At 39.9% G+C, this 15,289-nt stretch overlaps 1 protein-coding gene across 4 annotated transcripts in view; it reads left to right on the top strand.

Moving 5' to 3' along the window:
* Positions 1 to 15,289, top strand: part of map4k3a (mitogen-activated protein kinase kinase kinase kinase 3a) — a 459,102-nt gene that overhangs the window by 231,837 nt on the left and 211,976 nt on the right. The window lies entirely within an intron of this gene.

Raw genomic sequence — 15,289 nt, 5'->3', positions numbered from 1 at the left:
AAAGGCGGGGGGGGGGGGGGGGGGGGGGTAATTTTTTTATGCTTTGATGGCCAGTAATGGCATTTGTGTTGAACACTACACACGCTGATCAGCTGGATCAATATGAAAACATTGTTTGGATCAAGCTGAAATTGATGTCAGATAGTCCTTACCTTTGATCAGGGTTATTCCAAAAATAATATTCCAATTGTCTGATCGCGATTTCCAGTATATTGGTGTCCATCTGGTCCCGGACATAATTTGGCACAACTTATAGATCGAGTGTGCCAGATGCGTTTCGAAGTGGTTGGATGAAGCGATTTACTCGACTCCGTCTAAATTTAGCGCCTGGAGGGATTTAAGTGTAACACAGGATGAGATATAAGGTTTCAAAGGGTGGGCGACACTGCCATCTAGCAGGATGCGGCCGGTATTGCACTTTGGCAAACTCAGAATCCTTTCCTATGGCAACACCGAGGTCAGTGGATGAATAATGAATAGAAATATCGAATAAAAGAAAAAAAACGACCAAATAACGAGTTTACTCGTTGTTGCCGTTCAACGCATGGCGCCCCAATAACGAGTAAACTCCTTGTTGGCAGGGAATGAGTTAACCTCAACTATACCCCTACCTTAACCATACCCTTAACCTCAACCATACCCCTACCCTTAGCCTCAGTGGAGCCCTCACACCCCACCCTCACCTAAAATACAGTTCAACTAACCAGAGACACACATCAAAGTGATACAGTATAATATGAAATTATGGTACAGTATGTACAGAAGCCCTAAGAAGGCCGTACATTCATACATTTTATTTACTCCATTTTCCCGTGATAACGAGTTCATTTAATGTGTTTTCTCGTGATAACGGGATAATTTTCTCGTTATCACGAGAAAACAAAGTCCGTTTTCTTGTGATAACGACTTATTATTTCATTATCTCGACATAACAAAGTCCGTTTTCTCGTGATAACGGATTAATTTATTTCAGGGGGGTACATTACATACAGGTATACACAGTACTGTTACATTTGTGACATACGAGATATGCAAATATACAGTACTGTTAAACAGAGATCCTAACAGGGGCCAGTTTCGAGTTGCAGCCTCCCATAGCCAGGTGCTCTTTGAGAGCTCACTTTGATTGCGCCGCCGGTAAAGCTGAAGCCTTTGTTAACCGTCTTCTTAGATGACGCACACTAATGTGTATATTATCTGTAACAGCAAGGCATAAAGCTATTTCAGCCTGTGTCAGGCCTAGGGATGCCCCCCGGACCCCGGTTTTAAACGGGAACCGGTACTATATTAGAAAATACCGGAGTATTTATAAGCTCTGACGTCCTCGGTACTGCTATCGATACTCTAGAGAAATTATTATTATTATTATTATTATTATTATTATTTAAAAGTTGCGAACGATCCTCTCTCTGTCTCTGCACGAGAAGCGAGCCGCAGCCAGCGAGTCAATTATTACACACACTCCTCGCGAGTCGCTCGCTAGTGCTACACATAGACATACGGGTACTACATACGGGTACTCCTTAATGAAAGTGCTCCCCGACGCCCCGTGCTATAGCGCGCGGCACACAGACAGCAGCTCTGCATGCACTGAGTCGTGATCGTGGCGGATAGAGCGAAGCGTTCTAAAGTATGGATATACTTTACAAGGGTCAATGCCGACAATGCACGTTGCCACAAGTGCAACAAAACATTTGCCAGTAAGGGTGGCAATACGAGCAAATCAATTTATCAAAACATCTGTTGGCAAAACATGATATTAGTGTGCAGAAATGCGCGTATTCGACTGCCTTGCGCGCAGTGTTCCATCTGCATACTGCAGCCGTAACCCAAGATACGGAGTTGCCTAGGCTAATAACGAATTATTACAAATAGGCTAATAAACAAAACAATTGTTTAGCTACAAATACTACAATCTAAACTTTTTATAGATCGTCAAGCTGAGGCGTCAGCCACTATGTCCCAGCCCAGTGAGCCCAGGGCCACCACACATCCTCCCTCTACCTCCCTCCACCACCCAAAGTCCTTTCTCCCTAGCAGCTAGAGGAAGGATGACAGAGGATAGGGTGAACGAGTGTCACAGTTCTGTTAGCCTTTTGCATTTGTTGTTTATTATAAAAAGTCTATAATTCAGAGTCAGACACATTTAAAACATTGTTGCTGCTGTTGCTGAAGAAATTATATTCATTTATTATATTTATTTATAAAGTTATATAAAAGAACATTGCTGCTGCTGTTGCTGAAGAAATTATATTTATTTATAATACTTATTTATAAAGTTGTATTTATAAATAATAAAGCAATGTTGATTCTGTTCTTAATTATTTGTCTTTTTTTCTTGCAAAAAAATAACCAAAAAGAACCGATAAGAGTATCGATAAAGTACCGAACCGTTAAGCAGTATCGATAAGAGTAGTAGTATCGATAAAATCCTAACGATACCCATCCCTAAGGCCTTGATTGATGAGATATGTGACGCGGTGATCAATATCCTCCTGCTCCTTAACCCCTTTTGTGAGGGCTACCTGCTCCTCTGACATTGCGACACTGAATGATGTTTCCTGCAGTGATTTAATATATACTATCGTTTCGTTTTTCTCGAGATCTCGAGAAAATTATCCCGTTATCACGAGAAAACAAATTAAATTAACTCGTTATCACGGGAAAACGGAGTAAATAAAATGTATGAATGTGCGGCCTCTTAGGGCTTCCGTAAGTATAGACATGTTTGCTGTTTACAAACATACCATGTTTGAGCCAATCAGCAATACTAACTGAGTCACGTGACTAAGTTGCCCACTACCTGTGCGAGCTTCTGTGCTAAAAAAGTACGACAGGGCTCTATGGAGAAACCATGACACTCCCCTGACTAAAAGTTGTTTCAAACGAAAATGGCTGGAGGTCAAATGTTGTTGAAAATGGCTGTGAGTGTGCGTCTTTCACCTTTTACATATCTAGCGTTGGCATGGATTGATTGTTTAGATCGCCAGCATGGCTAACAAACGCAAATATATTGTAGTCTGCCCCGTTGTTCTGACCAGGAATATGTTCCTTTTGCCACCTTGATACGTGCGCACTCTGATTCTGACGTATACAGCGAACAGGTCTATAATCATGAATGTAGCATAGCAGAATGAATAATGCTAAATCTTAATATGAAATTATAGTACAGTATATATCATAAATGTAGCATAGCAGATTGAATAATGCTAAATCTTAATATGAAAGGATAGTACAGTATATATCATGAAAGTAGCATAGCAGATTAGCAGAATTAATAATGCTAAATCTTAATATAGAATTATAGTACAGTATATATCATGAATGTAGCATAGCAGAATGAATCATGCTAAATCTTATCTGTTGACCAGCGTTGGAATTTTTCCGAACTACACTTCCTGTCAGATACTGTGGGGGTTCAAAGTTCAGCGTTCTGAATGAATCATATCAATAACTGTTATGATTCGCGATAATAAGCCACAAAAGGTAATGTTTTTGACAAATATTGAAACGCAGTTAGTTTCTCCTCCCTATTGTTAGCATGTAGGAACAATTAGATCTGAAATTAGTTTCAAAACAGTTGCACTGTGGGGAAAATTAAAAAGTACACTAGATTACAGTATATTTCATTATCTGTTCTTATGCACGCCTGGTTTAGTTTAGTTTATTCGGATCCCCATTAGCCATTGCCACAGGCATAGGCTACTATTACTTTGTGTACGATAGTCTAGTATATATTAAATCACTGCAGGAAACATCATTCAGTGTCGCAATGTCAGAGGAGCAGGTAGCCCTCACAAAAGGTGTTAAGGAGCAGGAGGATATTGATCACCGCGTCACATATCTCATACTAAATCCAAATTGAACTCAGGCATTTGAAAGATAATATATGTATATATATATATATATAAATGTGTGAATTGGCTATAATAAGGTAATGTATAAGCATCATATTCTATATTCTATAATAATATTTCAAATTGCATTGGTCCGGATGGGAGAATTCAGTACTGTATCTACAGAACCTTCGGTTTAATCATCTTCCCTTTATTAATTTCTTTAGATTTTCTGTACACATGATCTCAAGAGGGTACTAGGTATATATTTTAGGCGGATTTTCACATCGTGTAGCACAGTATATATCATGAAAGTAGCATAGCAGAATGAATCATGCTAAATCTTAATATGAAATGATAGCACAGTATATATCATGAACGTATCATAGCAGACATGCATGGTAGGCAGGGACTACAGATGGAAACGAGCTAATTAGCAAAAATCTGGCACATTTACATTGATGTGGAAACTGAAGATGTTCATTAGCACTTTGGATGCTCAACCCGAGTGAATGCCCATATTTCTTTTTTTATTAGCGATCTGAATTCATATTTCATCAACTGAGTCTACCGTTGGTAAATCAGCCACTCCAGGCGCTCAGATGTGAAAAAAGCGCCCCCTATCGTCTCCCAGATGGTAATTCACCCTTTTGGATTGGACTCAATGAAAAGGCATGAGAGAAAAAAACCCGGATTCCACATTTTACTTCTCACGCATGTGACCGGAGTCGATCAGCTTCATTCTGGACCCTCAGAGCAGCGGGGATTATGTGTTGTACAGTATACGCGGTGGATCAATAAAAGGATTGATTTTCGGAATGGCGATCAGGAATTGGAATAATCCATTTGGATACCATCTGATCTCAGGTAAGGAATCTATTTGACCAGTATTAGGATAATCAGACCAGTTTTCACGGAGATATAAGCTTTTTCTTTTTTTTGTGATATGGCTGTTTGACTCTAAGAGCGATCAGCAACTGAGAGAATCGATTTTCAGCGTGCGGCACTAGCGTGCACACGTACACATATACTATCGATAATCTAGCATTTATTATTACAAATAACAACGTTCTAGAATTAGGGCTGTCTTAAATACTTCGAAGCTTCGAAGCTTCGTTCGATGGCACAAGCTTCGAACATTAAAAAAAAATCGAAGTATTAAAAAAAAAAAAAAAAAGAAAAAAATTCTTTTTTCAAACATTTTTTTTTTCAATATTTTCTTTTTACTTCGATTTGTGTATGTGTGTGTGTGTGTGAGAACTACCCATCCCAGTTAGGACAGCCGAATCCCGTCCAATCTTTCGCCGTCGACTAAAGACTCACTTCTTCAACCATTATCTGAAATTATAAAAAAAAATAAAAAAAAAATATATATATATATATATAACCGTGACTAACCTTACTGTCATGCACTTTTCCTAATAAACTAACCTACACTGTAACACGCAACACTTTGATAAACATTGTTACTCAGCTGATAGAGTTGTACCCTTCTTGCTGTCTTGTCGTACAGAACTTGTAAGTCGCTTTGGATAAAAGCGTCAGCTAAATGTAAGTGTGTGTGTGTGTGTGTGTGTGTGTGTGTGTGTGTGTGTGTGTGTGTGTGTGTGTGTGTGTGTGTGTGTGTGTGTGTGTGTGTGTGTGTGTGTGTGTGTGTGTGTGTGTGTGTGTGTGTGTGTGTGTGTGTGTGTGCGCGCGCGCGCGCATGGGGCCTTTGGGTGGGGCCGGGGGACAAATACACTGGAGGAAAGTAACCCAGCTCAGCACTGCCCAAATTATATCATCACTATTGCCTGTTTGAAGGATATCATCCTCAAATACATATACACCTACATGCCTTGTAGAATTCCACACATAAGAAAGAAAGATACTGGGATGAATAAACAAAATAGGAAATAAAATTTAGATAAGGTGCTACTGAGATGTTTTGGTGAGTTCTTTGTTTTTTTGTGGAAGTTGCCCTTCTTAAAAATGCATGAACATTCACTGATAATTGGTCTGTAGTGGAGTCTACAAGGTCTACATTGCCGGACCATGTAGAATCCGGACCTTGTAGACTGACATAATTCTGTGCATAGTTTAGTCTACACAGGCCATAATTCAAATAATCAAAATCTTACTTCATTCATCTTAAACATTCTTGATTTGGGGGATTGGTAGTTCCCATGAAATCTGAAGTTGTTCAAACGACAACAGCGATCCACCTTGAATTAAATCACACAGCCTGAGCCGAGTGAAACCTTGTTGGCTCAGTCACGAAAGGGGCTACTTAATTAATTAATCCAACCCACTTTATTTATAGAGCACATTTAAAAACAACAAAGTTTATGAAAGTGCTGTACAAGTCCCACAACATAAGATTAAAAAAAAAAAAAAAAAAAAAAAAATTCGAAGCTTCGAATTATCCGTTATTATCTCGGCCCCGAAGCTTCGATTGCCAAAAAAAGCTTCGAAGGTCAGCCCTATCTAGAATATTACAGTACGGGGCGATTATCATGGAATCCTCTTTTTTTTTGTGAAAACGAGGGTTTTTCTAAATGCTATGAAACGGAAATGAACCGATAAAAAACAATCTGCTTCGACAATGTTGACTGGAAATAGTTCATTGATAATGCGACGGGCAGATTAGACACATAGCCATAATTTAAAACATAGATTAGGCGATATTAATGCTAACATTGAAGTGGATGTGGGCATTCAAATCAAATCAAATCAAATCAAATTTATTTATAGGGCCCGACAACACACGTTAATGTCCCCATGGGCCGTACAGATCTTCTTTAAACAAGTCAAGAAGAAAACATAACAATAAGTCAAGAACAGAACAAGAACACCATAAGGTGCAAACATTTTTAGATGAATGCAAATAAATGAAAGAATGCAAGCACTCCCAGACATACCCCACGTGAAGGTAAGGAAAAACTCACTAAAACCTAACAATAGGGAAAAAAGCTCCACAGGCAGTGTGGAGGAGAGAAACCTTAGAAGGGCCATTCAAGGGGGGATCTCCCTTCTTAGATGTTGGTGATAGTAGTGTTGCAGACGGACAGTTGGTAAGCATGCACTCATGTGTGTAGTGGAACACAGATGAGTGCATGCAATAGCAACTGTACATTTTGAAAAATTAAAGATAGAGCTAATAGCGATAGCAACTGAACATTTTGAAAGATTAAAGATAGAGCTGATAGCGAATCTATTTGAGGCACAGGGGCGGCGCAAAGAGGGTCACGTCCTCCCCGTCTTAGTCAAGGGACATTTAACACTCCGGTCGTTGCTCAGGGACAGCCGGAGACAGGGAGATAGGGGGCGGCGCAGAGAGGGTCGCGAACTCCCCGACATCATCGCGGGACATCCAGCACTCCGGTCACCACTACGAGACCTCCGGAGACAGGGGGGCACGCAGAGGGGGTCGCAACCTCCCGGCCTTCGTCACGGGACGTCCAACACTCCGGCCAACACTCCAGGACAGCAAGTCATAGGGAGACAGGGAGACGGGACAGGCGTTAGACAGCTCATGAGATTGTAGTAGGCGGACATAGCAATAGATACAAGTGGTAGGCATATATGTGAATGGAGTAGATATATGAAGTAGGCGTATTATGTGAATAGAATAGAAGTACTTAACCCAGCAATGAAACCGCATTGACTGTTAATCTGTTGACAGTCTGTTAATACTGTTAATCAGTTGACAGGACCACGGACAGACGGCGGTGAATAACTGATCCAAGGCCTCGGAGGTGCATGTAGAGCAGTCACTACAATCTTGGCCAAGACCCCGAGGCATCCATCACCTTAGTCAGCGCCAGGAGACGGGCACTCAGAGAGAAGGGGGGGGGGGAAGAGGGGGGGGGGAAGAGTTAGAGAGTTCCCATGTTTGTGGTGCTGCAAAGGAGCAGACATGTAGTACCCTGTAGTGCCATGTAGTACCATGTAGTACCCCGTAGTACCCTGTAGTGTCATGTAGTACCCTGTAGTGCCCTGTGGTACCCTGTAGTGCCATGTAGTGCCACGTAGAGCCATGTAGAGCCATGTAGAACCCTGTAGTGCCATGTAGTACCATGTAGTACCATGTAGTACCCTGTAGTGCCATGTAGTACCCTGTAGTACCCTGTAGTACCCTGTAGTGTCATGTAGTACCCTGTAGTGCCCTGTGGTACCCTGTAGTGCCATGTAGTGCCACGTAGAGCCACGTAGAGCCACGTAGAACCCTGTAGTGCCATGTAGTACCATGTAGTACCATGTAGTACCCTTTACCCTAACTAAACTACCCTGTAGTAAACTACCCAGTGGTACCATGTAGTACCCTGTACCATAACTAAACTACACAGATTAATCTAAAGGTCAGTCCCCGACCAGGTGAGATCAGGGTAGGTTGAAGGAGAGAGAGAAAAGATGAGTCTTAAGCAGGGATTTAAAAGCTTCGACAGAGCAGGCGCCCCTGATGACGGCAGGTAATTTGTTCCACAGGTAGGGAGCGCGGTAGACAAAGGCTCTGTGGCCGGCGTATTTCTTTTTAACCCTAGGGGTCGATAGAAGCCCCGCATTTTGTGAGCGCAGAGCACGAGCGGGCGAGTATCGGGAGATGAGATCGGATAGATAGAGCGGTGCAAGCCCATTTAAAATTTTGTAGGTGAGGAGTAGCACTTTAAAGTCAGAACGGGCTTGGATAGGAAGCCAGTGTAGGGCGGACAAAACTGGTGTGATGTGATCAAATTTTCTAGTTCTAGTTAGTATCCGTGCAGCCGCATTTTGCACGAGTTGAAGATTTTTGATGCTTGAATTAGGTAGGCCTGAAAAAAGTGCATTACAGTACAGTTCAAGCACTAAATGTGCGCCCCCTGCTGGGCATTCAAAGTGTTAATGTGCACTGTCCCTGGGTAAAAAATGGATAAACAAATATAAATACAAACACAAATCATGCTAAATCTCTGGAGTGATGGTATCGTACCAGGTTGATGATAGGGAGCTCTATAGCAGGGGTCGGCAATAGGCGGCCCGCGGGCCGAAATTGGCCCGCCAGCAATAATATCTGGCCCTTCAGAATATTTTTTATTTAAATTTTTTTTTAATATCAGACCAACTAGGCTAGGCTATATGTTAGCTATAATGTCCAAATAGAGAAACTACCACCACCTAAAGAATGCTTATTATACGTTGTTTTATCCATGTTGAGAGTGAATAACAGGTAGGTAGCGAGGTGCAATGTAGTGCTTGCTCAACATGAAAAAAGTCGGTGGACAGCGCCTGGTGCTGAAATAACAAACAAGCCACACCACGTGTGGTGTGAAATTAAAACATCAGTTCAGTAAGTCATTCAAACTTTATCTTTACTTATATATGACTGTGACGGCACCACACATGTGAACAGTAACAATGCAATTAAACTGAAGTCAAATCAGAGCAAAAAAAGCTGAATCTGCTTCAAGAAGATGCGCTACATTAGGTATATAAGGAATTACGAGACATTTATTAACTAAATAAAAAATACTATTGGGCTTTTAACCCTCTAAAGCCGGGCGCAACAGTAGACATGTTTTGTAAAACATTAAATATCTTTGGATTTGTTTGTGATAAAGACTTGCTTTATTGTATCGGAATCGATTGTCATCTAAAAATGTAGTGCATCTCTCAGAGAATGCGCAGATGTAAAGCATAGAATCTTGAAATATCTAGATTGGTTGTTTTCTCTGGACTGCATCTAATCCGCTGTATCTATCCATTTATCATATATCTATGTCTGTCACTATAGCCAATGGAAATGCTAGAAATGGTCACATGGACTGCGAGAACCAATGGAAAATTCCTATTGTTTCTCAATAGTCCAGTGCGCTCCACAGAAAGGGCCGTCAGATAGACACATTGGTTGTGCGTAATGTAAGATAGGCCGATAAGAGAGAGGCGCTTGTCTCTGGTTTTATAATAAAATGGCAAACAGACAAAGGTATAATGTTCAGTGCAAATGTGTATGTCTTTTACAGTTTATTAGGCCACCTATGCAGCTCGTTTATTTTGTCCATTATCTGCCTCTGCCACAAATCTATGTCTTAGTTATAAGGTGGTCTGTCAGAGTTAAAATGTTTTCACTATCAACATATAAAATTAGCCATTGTTTTTGTTTCCGGCCCCCCATACAATGGCTTGGAAGAAATTTGGCCCTTGGCCAAACTTAATTGCCTACCCCTGCTCTAGAGCAGTGGTTCCCAAAGTCGGGGTCGCGACCCAAAGGTGGGCCGCGAGCAGCCACGGGAGGGCCGTGAGATTATTCCCCAAAAATAAAAAAAAATAAATAAAAAAAAGTCTAAATTTTTTATTTTTTTTGGTCAGGCCACTGAACTTAGAAGCAGGCCAGGACAGTGTTTCTAGTTGTATTCTAAAATTCTATTCTATTGTATTCTAAAATGTGACTACCGTATATGGTTTTATATTAACTTAATAAATAAACAAAAACGAAAAATCTACTTATTTCAACGAACATTTCAAACTAAATAACTTTTAGGTACGTGCCCGGCAGAACCCTTAGAGCCTCTGACGTTTGTCTCCTAACTGTTATGGTCCTATAGCCTTTGGAACAGCATGCAAGAAAATTAATTTCATTTAATTATTACTATTATTATGCGTTTGTTTCTTGTATATTGTGGAAATCCGACTAACTCCCCTTTATAAAGTATCCTCCTGGCTGTCAACATACTGTAATCAAACCCTTTCAGATACCCAATCTGCTCCTGTAAAATATTGCATCATCTACAGTGATGTGGTCACTAAATGGCCAAGCTGCGAAGTAGAAAATCACTATCTCTTCGAAAAGTCGATCATAAATAAATATTAATATGAGAGTTCTAAACGAAGGTTCAACTGAGAGACTGAACCTCGTTCCTTCACGTCGGTCTTAACCAATCACATCAACCTGGTAGGATACCATCATACTCTAGTCTAGAACTGCCTACAAGATACAAGAGTTTTAAAAGATACAAGAGTTTTTACAAGATACAAGAGTTTTATTTGTCAGGGCACACAGGTATACAGTGAAATGCGGGGGGTCTTGCCTGCAACGATGTGCATAATACAATAGTAATAATATATAATAAGAATCCAACCAAGAGCGACATTGTGCAATAAACAAGTAAACAAAGTAGGGCATATCGGTATCTGTACATGAGTTATTTACAGAGCATGGTAGGACATGCTAGGTCCTGTGGTAGTGCAGTACACTGTTAGCTACGGATGAGGCACTGGGTCTTTATGTACACTGCTATACAATGCTATATTATACAATCTCAAGCTCTACTATACTATTCTTAAAGTGACCTTTCCTTCTGTAAAGTGTCCATAAGTGTGAGCATGTGCAGCATGAGTGTGTGTGCTCACCATCAACCTTGTAGGATACCATCAATCTAGAGCAGTGGTTCCCAAAGTCGGGGTCACGACCCAAAGGTGGGCCGCGAGCAGCCACGGGAGGGCCGTTAGATGATTTAAAAAAAAAAAAAAAAAAAAAAAAAAAAATTGTCAGGCCACTGAACTTAGAAGCAGGCCAGGACAGTGTTTCTAGTTGTATTCTAAAATTCTATTCTATTGTATTCTAAAATGTGACTATATGGTTTTATATTAACTTAATAAATAAACAAAAACGAAAAATCTACTTATTTCAACGAACATTTCAAACTAAATAACAGATTATGCACATAAAACGCTGAAAACAACCGAAGCAACAATAGTATTTTAATGAGGCTATTATTATTATCATTATTATTTTGCAACAAGTTAGCCCTCTCATAAATAGCACATATACATGAATAACTAACTTGAACTAACTTAATAGGATTGAAGTGATATTTGGCTTAAAAAATCGGTCAACTGGCAAAAAAAAAAATAAAAAAGCCTGACCAAAATAATAATGATAATAATAATAGCCTCATTAAAATACTATTGTTGCTTCGGTTGTTTTCAGCGTTTTATGTGCATAATCTGTTATTTAGTTTGAAATGTTCGTTGAAATAAGTAGATTTTTCGTTTTTGTTTATTTATTAAGTTAATATAAAACCATATAGTCACATTTTAGAATACAATAGAATAGAATTTTAGAATACAACTAGAAACACTGTCCTGGCCTGCTTCTAAGTTCAGTGGCCTGACATTTTTTTTTTTTTTTTTTTTTTTTTTTAATCATCTAACGGCCCTCCCGTGGCTGCTCGCGGCCCACCTTTGGGTCGTGACCCCGACTTTGGGAACCACTGCTCTAGATTGATGGTATCCTACAAGGTTGATGGTGAGCACACACACTCATGCTGCACATGCTCACACTTATGGACACTTTACAGAAGGAAAGGTCACTTTAAGAATAGTATAGTAGAGCTTGAGATTGTATAATATAGCATTGTATAGCAGTGTACATAAAGACCCAGTGCCTCATCCGTAGCTAACAGTGTACTGCACTACCACAGGACCTAGCATGTCCTACCATGCTCTGTAAATAACTCATGTACAGATACCGATATGCCCTACTTTGTTTACTTGTTTATTGCACAATGTCGCTCTTGGTTGGATTCTTATTATATATTATTACTATTGTATTATGCACATCGTTGCAGGCAAGACCAATGTCGCTCTTGGTTGGATTCTTATTATATATTATTACTATTGTATTATGCACATCGTTGCAGGCAAGACCCCCCGCATTTCACTGTATACCTGTGTGCCCTGACAAATAAAACTCTTGTATCTTGTAAAAACTCTTGTATCTTTTAAAACTCTTGTATCTTGTAGGCAGTTCTAGACTAGAGTATGATGGTATCCTACCAGGTTGATGTGATTGGTTAAGACCGACGTGAAGGAACGAGGTTCAGTCTCTCAGTTGAACCTTCGTTTAGAACTCTCATATTAATATTTATTTATGATCGACTTTTCGAAGAGATAGTGATTTTCTACTTCGCAGCTTGGCCATTTAGTGACCACATCACTGTAGAATAGATGATGCAATATTTTACAGGAGCAGATTGGGTATCTGAAAGGGTTTGATTACAGTATGTTGACAGCCAGGAGGATACTTTATAAAGGGGAGTTAGTCGGATTTCCACAATATACAAGAAACAAACGCATAATAATAGTAATAATTAAATGAAATTAATTTTCTTGCATGCTGTTCCAAAGGCTATAGGACCATAACAGTTAGGAGACAAACGTCAGAGGCTCTAAGGGTTCTGCCGGGCACGTACCTAAAAGCATTTCAGATAAATAGGCGGGTGCATTGTCATTTAGTGATTTAATAATTTAATTAATTGCCTGCTGAAACTGACCAATTGCTTTCTTTAGCAGACCAGACAGGAGGAGAGCATTACAGTAATCAAGCCGACTAGAACGTGTGTAAATAGTCACTTTTGGAATACATTTCTGCATGTGCATTTTGAGTCAACTCACTGAACAAGAAGTCCAATTTCACCTTATTCATGCTGGCTTGACTCACCTGGGATACCAAACTATCCTCACCTGACTTTTGTGTTTTTCAATTTTATGACTTGAATTGGAATGCTCTCTGCTGAGTAAGGCTGCCTTGAGCTCATTTGATCCTTCTTTTTAATGGAAATGAGCCAACGCTCGGAGATCAATGGAGCTTAGCGTTAGTTCATGCAATCAAACAGAAGTCGTATGCGCCATTCATTATGATCAGCAGCTAATTTAAAGGAGCACTTCACCCAAAATTATCATTTGTATATCAATTACTCACCCTGTGATGCCGTCGTGTGAAGATTTGTTTCACACAATATACAGGACTGCGAGATATGTACAATATAAACAGTAATTTAAATGAGCTTAGTGCAAATATCTTCTAGCAGCAGTAGTACATAGTAAAATAAAGTGGCAGTGAATGAAGTAAAGTGGCAGTGTGTCTGTGGGATTGTGTGTGTGTGTGTGTCAGTGGGTGGGGGGGGGGCTGGTAGAGAGGGGGGCTGGGAGAGAGTTCATCTTCCTGACGGCCTGATGGATGAAGCTGTCTTTCAGTCTGCTTATAAACCTAATTATAACATGTGTTTTATAAAATGCCTTTAATGGCTCCTACTGCATTATCACACATTCGAATCCATTGTATCTGCATGGAAGGAATATGTATAATGTGAATACAAATGTAATGTTATCTTATACATGTGCATTTGAAATTGTATTTAGTGCAGGTGTGTTGACGTTCCTCCTCTCTAACAGACGACATTTTGTTTGTCTCTGGAACTCCATGCAAAGGACTTTAGATGTGAACATGAAGAGGACGTTGAACTCTGTGACTTGTGATCTCAGACAAAGCGTGAAAGACCGAATTAAGACGATGTGAATGTCAAGTAAATTCTACTTTTGAGTGGGATTTTTTTTTAAATGTAAAGTGAACTTTTGAAAAATAATAAATGTATACATGTATATATATATATATATATATATATATATATATATTAGTGCTGTCAGGCGATTAAAAAAATTAATCTAATTAATTACAGGATTTGTAATTAATTAATCGAATTAATCGCATTTTAATCGCATAACCATTTTATGCCTGATATTCTATATTCTATAATCGTATTTCAAATTGCATGTGTCCGGATGGCAGAATTCAGTACTGTATCTACAAAACCTTCTGTTTAATCATCTTCCATCTATTAATTTGCTTAGATTTTTCAGGTCTGGTCAATTTGATAATTCACCTTACGTATAAATACGACGCAGGTGGAAAGCAGCAGCAGTTCATTCAGTTCATCGTTCGTTCATTACTAGTAAAGCCTTCACCACGAGTCAACGACCAAGTGAAGTGAGCAACTTTGCGTCTAAATAGAGCACTTATAACATGTGCGAATAGGATAGTAAAAGTGTCAGAGTTTAGTGAAATAATGTCAAGTTCAACATAGTTTAATGTGAAGTATAGTGCACAGGAGAATCTACACCGGCGAATGAAGAGCCTTTTCCGGCTGGATTATATTGCTTTGGTACTGTGGCTGCTGGAGCAGAGAACCGTCTACCCCACTGCTGTGTGGGATCTACCCCTGTGAGGAGCACCATCGAGCCCGCCTCTAGGATCACAGAGGCTGGCTGGCTTTCGTCCATGCTGTCGAGCATACTTGGATTGTAGCTGTTGCTTTTGTCTGCCGATCAAGGGAGTAATGTACCGCCTCCCGTAGCTGGAGCTTCTTTATTCCGCGTTGATTCAGACTTTGCTCCCGAACATTCCTCTGTCCTGCCGGCTTACAACCGGAGGGAACCCCCCTAGTGTCTCCAGCTGACTACGAGTGTGCCTTATGTAATTCTTATGCTACAGGTGGCGTCAGTTATACCCATCTTATTATGCTCATGGACTTACGCTCTTGACCTACTTAAGTGTTCTTCGCCTTATAAGCGCAATTCATAATTCTCCATTTGTAACCTATCGTTGCTGCTATAATAATAAATCCCTCCAAATAGAACTTTAGGTGTCATTGTTGTAT

This window comes from Notolepis coatsorum, assembly GCF_963971535.1.
Source record: "Notolepis coatsorum genome assembly, chromosome: 7".
NCBI classification, from domain to species: Eukaryota; Metazoa; Chordata; class Actinopteri; order Aulopiformes; family Paralepididae; genus Notolepis; species Notolepis coatsorum.
This window is presented reverse-complemented; position numbering and strand designations above follow the sequence as displayed.